We start from the raw sequence: 14,450 nt of genomic DNA, 5'->3' as shown, positions 1-14,450 counted from the left end.
TGCTTCATTCATAATCTCCCTGGTGTCTAGTGGGTCGGATCTCCCCCCCGCGATCGCATCCGTTCTTCTGCCCGTGCCGGGGCTCAGCGTCATGATGACGCTGATCCCGACTCTGCAAAAGATTGCTGTGGCCTGCAGCAGGCCATAGCAATCTATCACCGATTACAATGATCTTTGCTGTGTATATCCACAGCATTGATCTCTATGAGAGATCAGTGCTGTCTATATACAAGTCTCCCAGGGGGACTTACAGTTAATGTAAAAAAAAAAGTAAAAAAGTGTTTTTATTAATAAAAAATCCCCTCCCCTAATAAAAGTCCAAATTACACCCCTTTTCCCATTTTATAAATATAAATAAATAAATACGGTTCAGGGAAGAAAAAGAGCGCTGCACCTCACACCTATGGCTGACACTAGTGCCTCTCGGCTGCATAAAAAACATCAGAATTTTGTGTATGAATTGATCAAGCCACACTGCCCCATGTAAGCGGGTATCTGATACACATGGGTCCCTACACTAAGTCCACACTGTGCCGGTCAGTGACCACCACCCCCGCAGGCGTGCATGGGCAGGGAAGGGGGGCCATGGAATGGCCCTGCAACCCCCATGCCACAGGACCAGACCCAAAATGCCCCCCAAAAAAACTCCCAGCCAGCACCACCGGCGGAGGAAGCTGCCCCCAAACAGCACAAGTCTGGATAAGGTATTGCGCTCACCATTGCTACTGCAGATAGAATGGGACAAACAGGAGGGATAAAAGCACATGCACTCAGGTGTCTCCTGCTAATTGCGGTCATGTGGGTCTTCCAGGAGGAGTGCAAAAACACTGAGAAAAGAGAGAAACAAAATACGGTTCAGGGAAGAAAAAGAGCGCTGCACCTCACACCTATGGCTGACACTAGTGCCTCTCAGCTGCATAAAAAACATCAGAATTTTGTGTATGAATTGATCAAGCCACACTGCCCCATGTACCGCGTGCAGGTATCTGATACACATGGGTCCCTACACTAAGTCCACACTGGTCATTAGGAACACCCCTGGGTGTTATCCTCACTTGTCTGAATACTGCACATGTGCTGGATCATTAAAGAAGATGTACCACCCGGTACATCCTCTTTAACCTGAACCCACGGATCGATCGGCGCCGGCACGGGGAAGCCAGTGCAGCGGTCTGTTTTTCGGACCGGCGTCCAGTTTCCCTGCACGGCGCCGTTCGATCCAGCGGTACCGGCCGGTGCTGAAGCCCTGGAGGTCGGCTGGGCCACCCCCAGTGGGAGGGAATTCCCTCCCCTGTATGACGCGGCTCGCTTAGAATGAATGGAGCCGCGTCATACAGGGGAGGGAATTCCCTCCCACTGGGGGCGGCCCGGCCGACCTCCAGTGCTTCAGCACCGGCAGGTACCGCTGGATCGAACGGCGCCATGCATGGGAACCGGGCAGCAGTGCAAAAAATGGACCACGGCATCGGCTTCCCGATGATTAGGAGAAATCCTGCCTGGGGCATTCCTACTGGTGAAGAGGGTGGGGAGGGAGGACAGAGAGGCATTGCAGGATTAGGGGACAGACACTTTAGGCCACACCCATTTGACACAGCGCTGCAAGTATTAAAGTTGTTTTTTTTATTAAATAACTGTATCACATGCTGAACGGACCCCAGAATTAAAAGCATCTATCCGATGGTACAAGCAGTTTGGGGAAGAGGGGGCAGGGCATATTGTGGGTACAGAGTCGCTTTAATGCTAGAGAACCTCTCGATTATTTATTTCATTTTTATTTTTATTTTTTTAAACATTCCCTTCAATATGCCTACAATTCCCTACTACTAAACCTTACTGCCTAGACAGAGGCACTGATCATACAGAGATGCCTTATGCTTGATGCCTTAATTCCAGAGTGTCAGTATTAATATTTTTATTTAGAAAAAAAATTGCACAACACAACATAAATGAAATACTTCTTCACCCTGTGACAGTCATGTTCATTTTCCTTGTTCGATGTCATCCTCATAATCATCTCTGTTCATAAGTGCTAAATCATCTGAGACCAAAATTTATAAGGACAATTACAAAAAGATGCCAGCGACTATTACAATAATGCATGCTTCAATGCACCTAGTAACTGTATGCTATTTGTACATAACAAGGAAATGATGACAAGCTACTGTAGGATTGTGCATTAAAGAGGTTGTCCATGCATCAAAAATGTTTTTTTTTTTACATATAACTGGGGGTTATAAAAATAAAAAAGAAGATGTACTCACCTACTCAGATTCCCCACAGCTGCCATGCCAATGTTTCCAGTCCCGGTTTATTATCACTATTAGAGATTTGCGAACATTGCAAAAGATCGGTCCAGCAGGTTCCTTGAACTTTAACGTAGAGTTTGGGTTTGTGCCGGGTTTATTGCGAGCATGCATTTAGCTGTTTTACTGCGGCTTGTAAAGACCACTCATCCCAGTCAGCCTGTGATTGGCTGAGCGGGCTGTCACTCCTGAAACAAGAGTCACAGTCCGTTCAACCAATCACAGTCTGATAGGGACAATACAGCACCCGCGGTCATTGGATGGCTTAGAGGGCTGTCACTCTACAAGTGCCGGAATACACCGCAGCAACAAAAGGACACCGGGGAAGGGTGGATAGGTGAGTATATATTTTTGTGTGTGTGTGTGTTTTTTTTAGATGTAAGTCGCCATTTTCACAAACCTTTCCAAACTTTGCCAATCTGGGTTCGGGAGGCTCAGTTCGCTCATTTCTAATAGTCCCCACAAGAAGTGTCTGGTCAGCCAATCACTTACTGAGGTAGGACAGAAAATCTTTTTAACCTATTTACTAAGGGAATCTGACAGGGAAATTGCAGCCGGGGCCTAATTTAGGACCACCACAGAATGCAAAGGGAAGCCTTTATGCGCAAATCTTTACATAATAATATATAGCAGCGGTTAAATCAGTTTCCAAACACAGATATGCTTGAAGTTATAGCTATAGAGAAGCCATGGCAACCAGCATGGAGCCCATGCGAACTGCATTACCCATGATACTCCGACGCTTCTACTCCCTCCAAGAAATCAGGCGCTGTGTCAGAGGATTAAGTTGGCAGCTTAATTAGGATAACATGATCTACTTCCTCTACTTCTCACCTGGCAGCTGCTATGAGGAGAGATGCAGCTGTGGGGGAGGCATCCATACATTTGTTTGATATATAGAAGCATTCCTATAGGTCTGTTTTCACATAGCAGGAATGCTAATTATAGGCGAAAATTAATTGTTACTAGGTGGATTTATCTCTGAAGCAGATGTAAGGGCTACACTAATATATTGTATAACAGTGTCTTCTACAGCAATGCACTAATAACCTGTAAGGCCTAAAGTAGGAATAGGGAACCTTCTGCTTCACCATTGTTGCAAAACTACAATCCCATCATGCCTGGACAGCCAAAGCTTTAGATAGAGGGCAGAAGGTTTCCCATGGATGGCCTAAAGGGACCATGTTGTACTTTATTAACTGAACCATTGGCTGCAGTCTACGTATGGACTCCACAATACGGACTGTCATAAAAACTCATGTTTGTATTCCTCTGACGAAAGGTCAAGTAAAAGGAATATAACGTTTCCTAGAATCTATAAGGTCATCCTTTCTATGAGCCTTCATGACTTTATACTGCAGAACCTCTAGTTTTGTATCTTGAAAACCTTGTTCCTCAAAGCCCTATGATTCCTTCTCCAATGAAGAAGCATTCAGACAGTGGCGGGCATATCACTTATGCAGCAAGGGTGGATAGTGTGTGAGGATGGGGGCAGCCAGGATAGGTAGTGTGTGGGGATGGGGGGCAGCCAGGGTGGGTAGTGTGTGAGGATGGGGGCAGCCAAAATGGGTAGTATGTGGGGATGGGGGGCAGATGGAATAGTGTGTGTGGGGATGGGGGTCAGCGAGAATGGGTAGTGTGTGGGGATGGGGGGCAGCCAGGATGAGTAGTGTGTGGGGATAGGGGTCAGCCAGGATAGGTAGTGTGTGAGGATGGGGGCAGCAAGGATAGGTAGTGTGTAGGGATGGGGGGCAGCCAGGATATGTAGTGTGTGGGGATGGGGGCAGCCAGGATAGGTAGCGTGTGAGGATGGGGGCAGCAAGGATAGGTAGTGTGTAGGGATGGGGGGCAGCCAGGATAGGTAGTGTGTGGGGATGGGGGCAGCCAGGATAGGTAGTGTGTGAGGATGGGGGCAGCAAGGATAGGTAGTGTGTGGGGATGGGGGCAGCCAGGGTGGGTAGTGTGTGAGGATGGGGGCAGCCAGGATAGGTAGTGTGTAGGGATGGGGGGCAGCCAGGATTGTGATGGCATGGTTTGCTTATGGGGGGAGCAGGCAAATTTTTCGCACAAGGGCCCTGTGCGGTCTTTGTTCGCCCCTTCATTCCGAATATCTTACATACAGTGTCAATCGCTATGATTTCTGTTTTCTAAATTCTTCTTTCTGACCCTGACACATATCTCGATGCTTGTCCCCTAGTTATGTAAGCATCATACTGGGCAAGGATTTAAAGACGTCTTTTTGCTGAGATGACAAGAAGTACCTGAGTTTTAAAAACCCTCTCAGGAATTTTACATATTCTGTGCTGCTCCAAGGATCCGAGATTTGATTTTATAAACGCCATAAAGTATGTGCTCTTTTTTGTTGTTACAATGAAATGAATTTTCATATTTAAACATAAAGTTCATCCCTGCATGTCATCCAGTACAATTACACCTTACACTAGGTACATAGCAAATGCCACGTTGTGGTAAGCCTGCAATCTAATTAACAGGATGCTCATTTTTTCCAACAACTTCTTTTATATCCTGAGCAAACACAATTCTATAATCCTATTAACACATGTACCTCACAGCAGAAATCAGATTGGGAACAGATTTTGGGTGTGATTGAATCAGACGTTCTAATCACCCTCTGGGTTTATCTTGGCCGTTTCTTTTTAGCCTCCATTATGAATAATTTCTGCAAGTGTCACTCGTGGTATGACAAATCTGAAGGGAAAAAAAAACATAAAAACTGGGGAAATCAAATCCAAACTCTTCATTTTACATTGCTAAACTCCATTAGGCTAGCTCATGACAAATGCAGTGGATGCTTTTCAATGACTGTGTGTGTATTATTTTTGCTGCACGATCTTCTCCGGTGAGGCAGTCACTGGCAGGTCCCTTGCTTTTCCATCACAAGACTGTAGGTATTAACAATACAATGTATTGCCTGCTGCATCCCTCTATCAAACATGTATTTCTCTTTTAGGTAAAGTGACCACTTGTTTCTGAGAGTAACTACTGAAAAGTAAATGGGGTGTCCCACCACGGGTGTTGCTATTCATTACACCCTTCGTAAAAGCCTGTACTTTTTGGGGGAGATTTATCAAAGGGTGTAAAATTTAGACTGATGCAAACTGCCCACAGCAACCAATTACAGCTCAGCTTTAGGCAGTGCTGAAAGGAAAGCTGAGCTGTAATTGGTTGCTGTAGGCAGTTTGCACCAGTCTAAATTTTACACCCTTTGATAAATCTCCCCCTTTGAGTGTAAGTGGTGATGTAGTAGTACCAGAGTTTCACCACAAGATGTTGGTAATGCAAGTATATATGCTCATTTATTGCACAGCTGTAGTACTTAAGTCATGGGTCTCCAAACTGCGGCCCTCCAGCTGTTGCGAAACTACAACTCCCATCATACCTGGACAGCTAAAGCTTTGGATTTGGCTGTCCAGGCATGATGGAAAATGTAGTTTTGCAACAGCTGGAGGGCCCATGACTTAAGGGGTTATTGTTTTTGTGTGTCACATGGATCTGTACGCCAATGAGAGTTCTTTCTTCTTCTCACCTATCATCTCTCTCTTTACTTCTCACATATGCACTCCTCGCCCACTCACAGCACACCTTACAGGGGCTGTAGGAAGGTAGTCACACAGGAAAAGGAAGTGTAGGTTGTTTTGCATTTGGACTCTGTAGAGGAAGGACACAAGCCAGAACGCTCACTACAGTGGTCCAGTTGGGCCCTGGCCCCTGCCAGGTCCCCAGTCTAAGTTGTGGTCTAGACATAGAGCACATGTACCTAGACACAGTTTGTTTGCAAGCAACCTCATTCAACACTATGCAGTGTTTAACCTTCACTAGACAAGTCAGAGATCATCCTAACCCACGCCATGGACAAGGAGAGACACAGTGCAGGAAAGTATCCATAAAGAAAGTAAAGGAACTGATCCGGATAGAGCAAAGTTGCTAGAAGCCTATGAACTCTATTTCGCAGTGCAGGTGTAAGCAGGGGAACCCTCAGCATTCCTCTGATCCCAGGTAACAAGGTCTGGGGCTTGTGTCACCCTCTAGGATGAGTCACTCGCCACTGGTGATTGATAGGTGGTGCAAAGACCAAAGAGTCAAAGCACAGGCACAAGTATTCTCACTTTTCTCAAGTATTCTTCTATTTCTATCTTCGAAGTTCCGGCAGAGCACAGTACTGCTTGGGTTGGGACTCTCTCGACATCCTCCTTTCTACTCTTCTGATCCTTTCTTCTACTTCTCAGCACACAACTCTGTCAGCATGATTGTACCACTTTATCTACTCTCAACACAGATTTGGGTCCTAAAGTATTAAGTATCTTATCAAGTGTAAAGTATTGTATCAAGGCAAAGCTGTATGATCTGCTGCCTAACTTGAGTATCTTCAGAGTAAATAATATTTTATTTATGCTAAAGAGACTCTGTGATTCCTCCTCAAGCACCGACACAGTACACACACACCCCCTGGGACATCTCCCTTTCTGTGGGTGGCAGTGCCAATAGTTCGGGTGGGTGCCTATTCAACTCCGTACCACCATGATAAGTACCCAAGGGACCCTGCAACAGCCCGGCAGGTCACTGACCACAGGGAAACAAGGCATAGCCAGCCCCTTAAAGGGGTAGTGTGGCGCTAAGAAATTATTCACAAAATAACACACATTATATGTGTTACACGTTATACAACTTTGTAATGTATGTTATGTATGTGAATGGCCCCCTTCCCCGCGTTCCCCGCCCCCCGCCCGTGGACCCGGAAGTGTAGTGCATTATACATACCTGATCAGCGTCGACCCCCATCCGCTGTCTTCTGACAATGATGTAATCTTCGGGAGGCCGCTCCTGCCATCCCTCATGCCGGCCCCCCTCTGCCGCGTCATCAGCTACTCAGTCGTGATTGGCTGAGCATAACAATCGCGGCTGAGCACAGTTATGACGCGGCAGAGGGGGGCCGGCATGAGGGACGGCAGGAACGGGTCGGCCGGCCTCCCGAAGATTACATCACTCTCAGAAGATGGCGGACAGGGGTTGACGCATATCAGGTATGTATAATGCACTACACTTCCGGGTCCATGGGCAGGGGGCGGGGAAAACGGGGAAGGGGGCCATTCACATACATAACATACATTACAAAGTTGTATAACTTTGTAATGTGTGTTATTTTGTGAATAATTCACAAAATAACATCATAACTTCACAACATAACATCACTGGGCACAGCTATATCTCGGCCAACCACCATAGAACTGGCATCACCCCTAACCATCTGGCAAGTGACTGGCCGTACCCTCACATCGGGGTCACAACATAAAGACGGTCTGTGCACTGTTAAGTTAAAAGGGATTATCCAGCTAAAAGCTTTTTTCTTTCAAATCAACTGGTGTCAGAAAGTTATACAGATTTGTAATTTACCTTATTTAAAAATCTCAAGTATTCCAATACTTATCAGCTGCTGTATGCCCTGCATGAAATGGTGTTTTCTTATCAGTCTGACACAGTGGTCTCTGCTGCCCCCTCTGTCCATGTCAGGAACTGTCCACAACAGAAACTGTTTTCTATAAGGATTTGCTACTGCTCTGGACAGTTCCAGTTCCAGTGACTGACCATCTGCTTCTCAGCACTATATACTACTAACATTAGGAATTATAATTTGATCAAAGTGCATAAGCTCACCACTTCAAGGTTCCTGATTCGTATGGGTCCCTAAATTAAAAATGACGGAGCCTCATGCGGCGACCAAAACAACAAAAACAACAGCATCACAGGAAGGAGTGGTCCAGTTGTCTAGAAACCCCAGTGCCATATATAGAGCCCCCCTGGACCCACCACCTGTAGACACAGTACTGCCACAGAAATGGCAGCCACATGGAAACTACACCACACAACTAAAAGCAGATAGAAAAAAGATACCTTACCCTGTGCTCTCTGTGTTCTACTGGTCCACTCCCTTCTGTGGTGCAGTTGTTGTTGTGGGGGTGGTCACTGCGTGAGGCTAGGGAAGTTAAGGACCCACACGAATCAGGAACCTTAACGTGATGTGTGGACTTTGATCAAATTCTAACTCCTGATGTAAGTAGTAGGGTGGGTTCACATTGAGAAATTCTCGCGGATAAACTCAGCGGAATTCCGCCGGTTGTACGCGCTTGCGTACGCGCGTCTTTCCGCCGGCTCCATAGACGCTATTCTATGGGCTGGCTGATTCCACATTCCGCTAAAAGAACTGACATATCAATTCTTTCGGCGGAATGCGGAATCAGCCGGCCCATAGAATGGTGTCTATGGAGCCGGCAGAAAGGCGCGCGTCTGTGAGAGCGTACAGCTGGCGGAATTCCGCAGAGTTTATCCGCAAGAATTTCTCAATGTGAACCCACCCATATAGTGCTGAGAAGCAGATGGGGTCAGTCATAGGTTTATAGTTGTGCTGCCTTGTCTTTTTTTTCTCCCCATAGAAATACTACAAATTGCAGTATCAAGTTGAACTGGATGGAGTTATTGATTAATTGTGGCGAGTTCTGCAGTGTCACGTGAGCCGGAAGCCCCTGAGAAGTCGTCACCTGTGAGAGCGTTATAACAGTTGTGTTCTACAGGCTGCTAACAAGCTTTTGCACCTCAATGGTGTGTTCTCACATTCAGGTTTTTAATTGCAATTAATGAAAACAAAGTCAGGAATGGATTTGAAAAGTAAAGAAATTTCAGTCCTTCCTTTATGACCTGCTTAATAATTGCTGAAAATCCTGACTATGTGGACACAACCTTAATGGGATCTGTAATCATATTTTCCCAACTATGTCATATATCTAGTACTTTAAGGCTAGAAGGAGCAGGACCTGTCAGCGTCCTGCAGAGAGAGGGACAGAGAGAGAGTATAGACTTGATCACATGTTGATCAACATGTTGAAAGACAAACAACAGCAACGTTGTAATAGAAAACATGAACGATATCGGCTGATCGTTGTCTTCTATTACACAAGACAATTATCGGCCGTAACGGCCAATACCAGCCAAGTACAGGCCTATAATCGTTTCGTGTAATAGGGCATTTACCAGTCACACCATATCTGTGCTGTTAGTTTCCCTTTATCTTTCCCATCCATACAAACTCCTGTTTACATGGGGAGATGTGCAGCCGATAAAGATAAATATTTAAGCAGGCTGAAATGATGTGATCAGCAGATAATCGATCTTCTGCTGATCGCTGCCACTTTTACACAGGCCAATTATTAGCTGCAGGAGTGTCTAGCAATGCTTCCTGGCTGATAATCGGGCCATGTAAAAGCACCATTAGGATTGGTTCACACATAAAGCATGCATGTGTGAGGTATCACAGCTTTCTCTGAAACCCACCTGAAGCTCCGATTGACTTCAACACTTGCACCAACCTCACTATCAGTCTTACTAATGGTCCATTTACACAGAGCGATAATCGTTCGAATTTTTGCTATAACGATCGCATTTGAGCGATAATCAGCTTGTGTAAACACAGCCAATGATTAAGCCACAAGCGGCATCTTGGTCTTTCAACATGTTGTCAAAATGTCGTTGGTCGTTCGCTAAAAATTCGTAGATCGCTTTATGTAAACAGTCTTTCACAGATTCATCCTAATGTGTGAGATGGGCTTAAGCGATCTTAAAATGATCGCAAAAACAATGTTTTCAAATTATTTATCTCTTCGTCTAAACGCTGATCGTTATAAAAATCAAAACGTTGCTTCAAAATTGATAAACAATCGATTGGGCGAATTATCACTCCGTGTAAACAGACCATAAAGAAAATTTATACAAATGCAAAATGCAGTTTTTTAATTAGTCGATAATATTGACTCAAAAGGTATCTAATTGTCATCCATTTATTGTCAGACTACTGATGGAAAACAGGAAAGCAGGAAAGAAGCGTAGCATTTACTATACAACAAAAAGTTTATGGCTACTGGATCATAGACAAGCTTTCAGAAATCACAGGTGACATCATCATCATCAAGGCAAACATGCCACAGATTCAATACCCATGTCATAGATTTTCACACCAGCCCTCTGCTTATATTTAAAGGGATTTTCCAATTAATATTTAGGAAATAAGCTAGCCCTGCCTAGCACTTATCATCTCCTATTGGGTTCTATTAACAATTCAGGTCAGTTTTTGATTTTTGCGGTTCAGTCACATGAAACAGTGACGTCACCACCATGGCGCCTGGCTTCTAAAGGTGTTTAAAAGACCTGCCCTGTACACGGATTGTCACAGCCTGAGGTTTCTATGGGAAAGAAGATGACAGCAGGCACACTATACGTACCTGCTGTTATCTAATGCCCCCCTGCCATCCCTGTATGTACAGCTCACGCAGAGGTGGGCCCCATAGCAAACTTTTGATTGGGCCCTTCCCGACTGACTACTAAGCCTTCAAGTCAAGTCATAACTGCAAGCGGTGGCCAGGACTGCTTGCAGTTAAAGGGATATTTTGAGAACCTGGCAGGCTCGCTTGGCCACCTAGTGCTGCAAATGAAGGCATCTCAGGGGGCCCAGTGTATTGCAGGAGGGGACAACGAGGCCCCCTGATGCCGTGGTCCCCATAGCAGCCACTTTGGCCACTACAGTGGTAGTTACGCCCCTGACTTCACCTTAGAGAGCAACATTGGCAAATCCCCCAATCGTCACCCACAGAATGCCCCATACAAGGAACACCATTGGTGTTCCAAAATATAAAAATAAGTAAGAAAACCCCCTTAAGCAAATACTTTTGTGGTTTAACCTCCTAATAATAAAAACCCATCCTTTTAATCAAATAGGTTTCTGCTTCAGCGATGAAAACAATTCAATGTAAATGTTGGTTTAGCCCACAGAATGGATGCCTACGCTGCATAAAGTTCCACCTAATATAACCTTCAATTATCTTTTATTTCATGGCTTTGCTTTATCTCTATGTGACCTTACTCACTTGAGGTTATAACACATAACATGACCATTTAATTTGGTTCTGTTCCCATCAGCAGGTAGTGACATAATTATTCCAGCTTTATATGTTGTGCCTCGGGGTGAATGTCTTGACAACCATAACCACATATTATATCAGCATTCTTCAACTCTGTTTATGTCTCAATCCACTATGGGATTTGTTATTGCACAAAATTCACACTAAAAATACAGAAAAAAATACAACTTGTGACCTCATTTTAGACTTCAAAGTACATGAAGAATAATGGTTTTCGATAAAACCATCCCAAATGAAATTTTTTTGCATATACGCAGTTTTTGCTACTTTTTGTGTACCTGCTTGATTGACTATTGGGCTACAGCTACAAGACAAAGCAATACATTGGTCTGCACTAAATCTTGTGGACTGCAGCTGTTATGTCAAGTTAAATATTTATGCAAATATATTTAGCAAACGTGCCTCCTTCTCTGTTTCTTCAGTAAATTTGTTAGTTTTACTGACCATATAGAAAATTCTAAATTTAACTTTTATTTTTTCTTTTAGGGTACGTTCACACATACCGACTCGCAGTGGAAAGCTCGCTGCGAGTTTTACTCGTGCGGGAGACAGGTAATGTATACAAAGAGAGGGAGCCGGGCAGGAGCTGATGAAGGGGTTAAGGGGGCGGCTGCCTTACATACTCGCAGCGGACCAGGACCTTGACTTGTGGCGAATCTCGCTGCAAAACTGTCAGCAAGATTTCCGCTGCGAGTCGGTACGTGTGAACGTTCCCTTAAAACAATTATGCTACACAAACAAAAAGAAACCAACCAACCTATATCCTTATATGATGTATGTTTATTCCCTTATTGCATCAAGTTCCTTTTTTACTAAATTTTATTAGTACTTCCCTTAGTTCTTGGAATAAGTGCAGACAAGGTTTGTTCAGTCCAACACGTTTCATATGCGATAAATCCTCAGGGTCTTGTTCCGCTTCATTTCCTTGGGACTTCTTTATGGAGTGTCCATGTAAACAGCTCAGATAATGGCCAAAGAAGTCAGCCTTCCATCTCTCCCCGTCATCCTCCTTAGGCAGCCAGGACATCAGAGGCCTGAAGCCTCTGGTTTCCATGGCTACCATTGGGACTCTGCGATCTTATTGCAGAGCCCCAATGGTAAACAGAGGGAGAATTCTCTTTCTGTAGCCCTATAGATGCTGCGGTCATGCTGACTGCGGCTTTTATACAGTTAACTGTCAGTTGTGGCGGGCCCCGGCTATCACTGACAGCAGGGACCCACCATTGATGACACAGGCACAGATTCTCTGTGCCTTTGACATAGAGAGAACGTAATTACCAGGACAGGAGGGAGGTCAGTCTAGGGGGGTCCTGGAGACTGCTGGAGCTGCTCCACGGTGCCATGAAGCCAACCACTGTGGGGGCTGTTCTGAGATGCTATAGCACTCCTTCTCTCTCCTCAGCCACGCCATCTCCTTGTTCATAGGAAGTAGTTGTATTTTAAGGATGCAGTGAAGTTATTATTTTTGTTCTATTATGGGTAAAGTGTTTTTTTTTTGTTTGTTTTTTTTTTTTTTTTGTTTTTTTGTTTTTAAACTAGTTAACTTGAAGTGCCCTACGAGTTGAACTATTTTAGTTGACATGAAAATAGTAATACCGCTTTAAAATCAGATATTGTGTCACAAAAAGTCATAGTGTAGCCCAAGCCTTACTTCTGAGAAGAATACAATCTACAATAAGCAAAAATTAAAGTGGTTGTCCAATGTATATTACTAATTTACCATGCTGCCGGGGCTACAGAGAACATCAATGCATTGTATAATTACTTATGCTTCTTCACAACAGCTACCGGTTCTTAGGTCACCTGCTGTCCGCCACTGTCCTCTTCATCAGAACTTTCCCTGACGTGCAGTAAGGACAGGAAATGACTAATCAGAATACTGGGGGAGATTTATCAAACATGGTGTAAAGTGAAACTGGCTCAAGATTCCACCTTTCATTTTCCAAAGAGTCTGTGAAGAATTAAAAGTGGAATCTGATTGGTTACTAGGGGCAACTGAGCCAGTTTCACTTTACATCATGTTTGATAAATCTCCCCCCATATGTCTATGTTGTCCTGTCTGTGTACATGAGGGACAGTACTATGTCTGGCCATTCTAATACTAGTATAAGCATTTTCCCCATTTTCACCCTACAATCATGTCTTTGTCTGATATTTTTTATGCTCAGCTACAGCGTGGATGCAGACTAGCTTATATGTTGGCTTCTATATACTATAGAAAGCTGTGTTCCCATACAGTATTTGGGCAGACAGTAAAATCCACCTGAGCATAGAATGGAGTCTATGGGACAGGTGGAGAGTCAAGCGGGAGTGTTTGGGGGCGAGCGGCAGAATCCGTGGGATGATATCCATGGGATTCCGTAGTGTGCACATACCCTTACTCTGCTGTAGACCACTTTTCTTTGGTGATGAACAGAAAAGAAAAAAGAGGGAGTAGGGAAACCGCCTTGTGAGTGCAGAAGCAAGTTTTTTTTTTTAAGGTAAAAAGTTTCTTTGTGTATGTTCAATCAATGTAAAATCAATGGAATTCAACCTGCCTCAGTGTCCCACAGTATCCCTATTGGAGGGCTTGCCTGCCTCCACTTCCGTCACTCTCCACTCAAAGGATTGACATGTCAATTCTTTGCTTGGAGAGTGGAGGCGTGCGAGCCATCCAATTGAGATACTGTAGGACATTGAGGCAGGCAGTTTTTACTCAGTGTTAAAGGGGTTATCCAGTGCTACAAAAACATGGCCACTTTCCCCCCTACTCTTGTCTCTAGTTCAGGTGTGGTTTGCAATTAAGCTCCATTTACTTAAAGCGACTCTGCACCCACAATCTGCCCCCCCCCCCCCCAAACCACTTGTACCTTCAGATAGCTTCTTTTAATCCAAGATCTGTCCTGGGGTCCGTTCGGCAGGGGATGCAGTTATTGTCATAAAGACAACTTTTAATCCGGCAGCGCTGTGTCTAACGGCCGGGGCTTACATTTGTGTATGCATTAGGCTGGCACACCCTCGCTGTCCTTCCTCCCCACCCTCCTCATCATTAGGAATGCTCCAGACAGATTGCTTCCTATTCCCCATCTGTGTGTATAATGAACATGGGCTGGATTGTTAATACACCTGTGCAAAGCTCAAACAGCAGTAAATGTTCCTGGATCATTCCTAATGATGAGGAGGG

Source organism: Dendropsophus ebraccatus, chromosome 8 (assembly GCF_027789765.1).
Source record: "Dendropsophus ebraccatus isolate aDenEbr1 chromosome 8, aDenEbr1.pat, whole genome shotgun sequence".
Lineage (NCBI taxonomy): Eukaryota > Metazoa > Chordata > Amphibia > Anura > Hylidae > Dendropsophus > Dendropsophus ebraccatus.
This window is presented reverse-complemented; position numbering follows the sequence as displayed.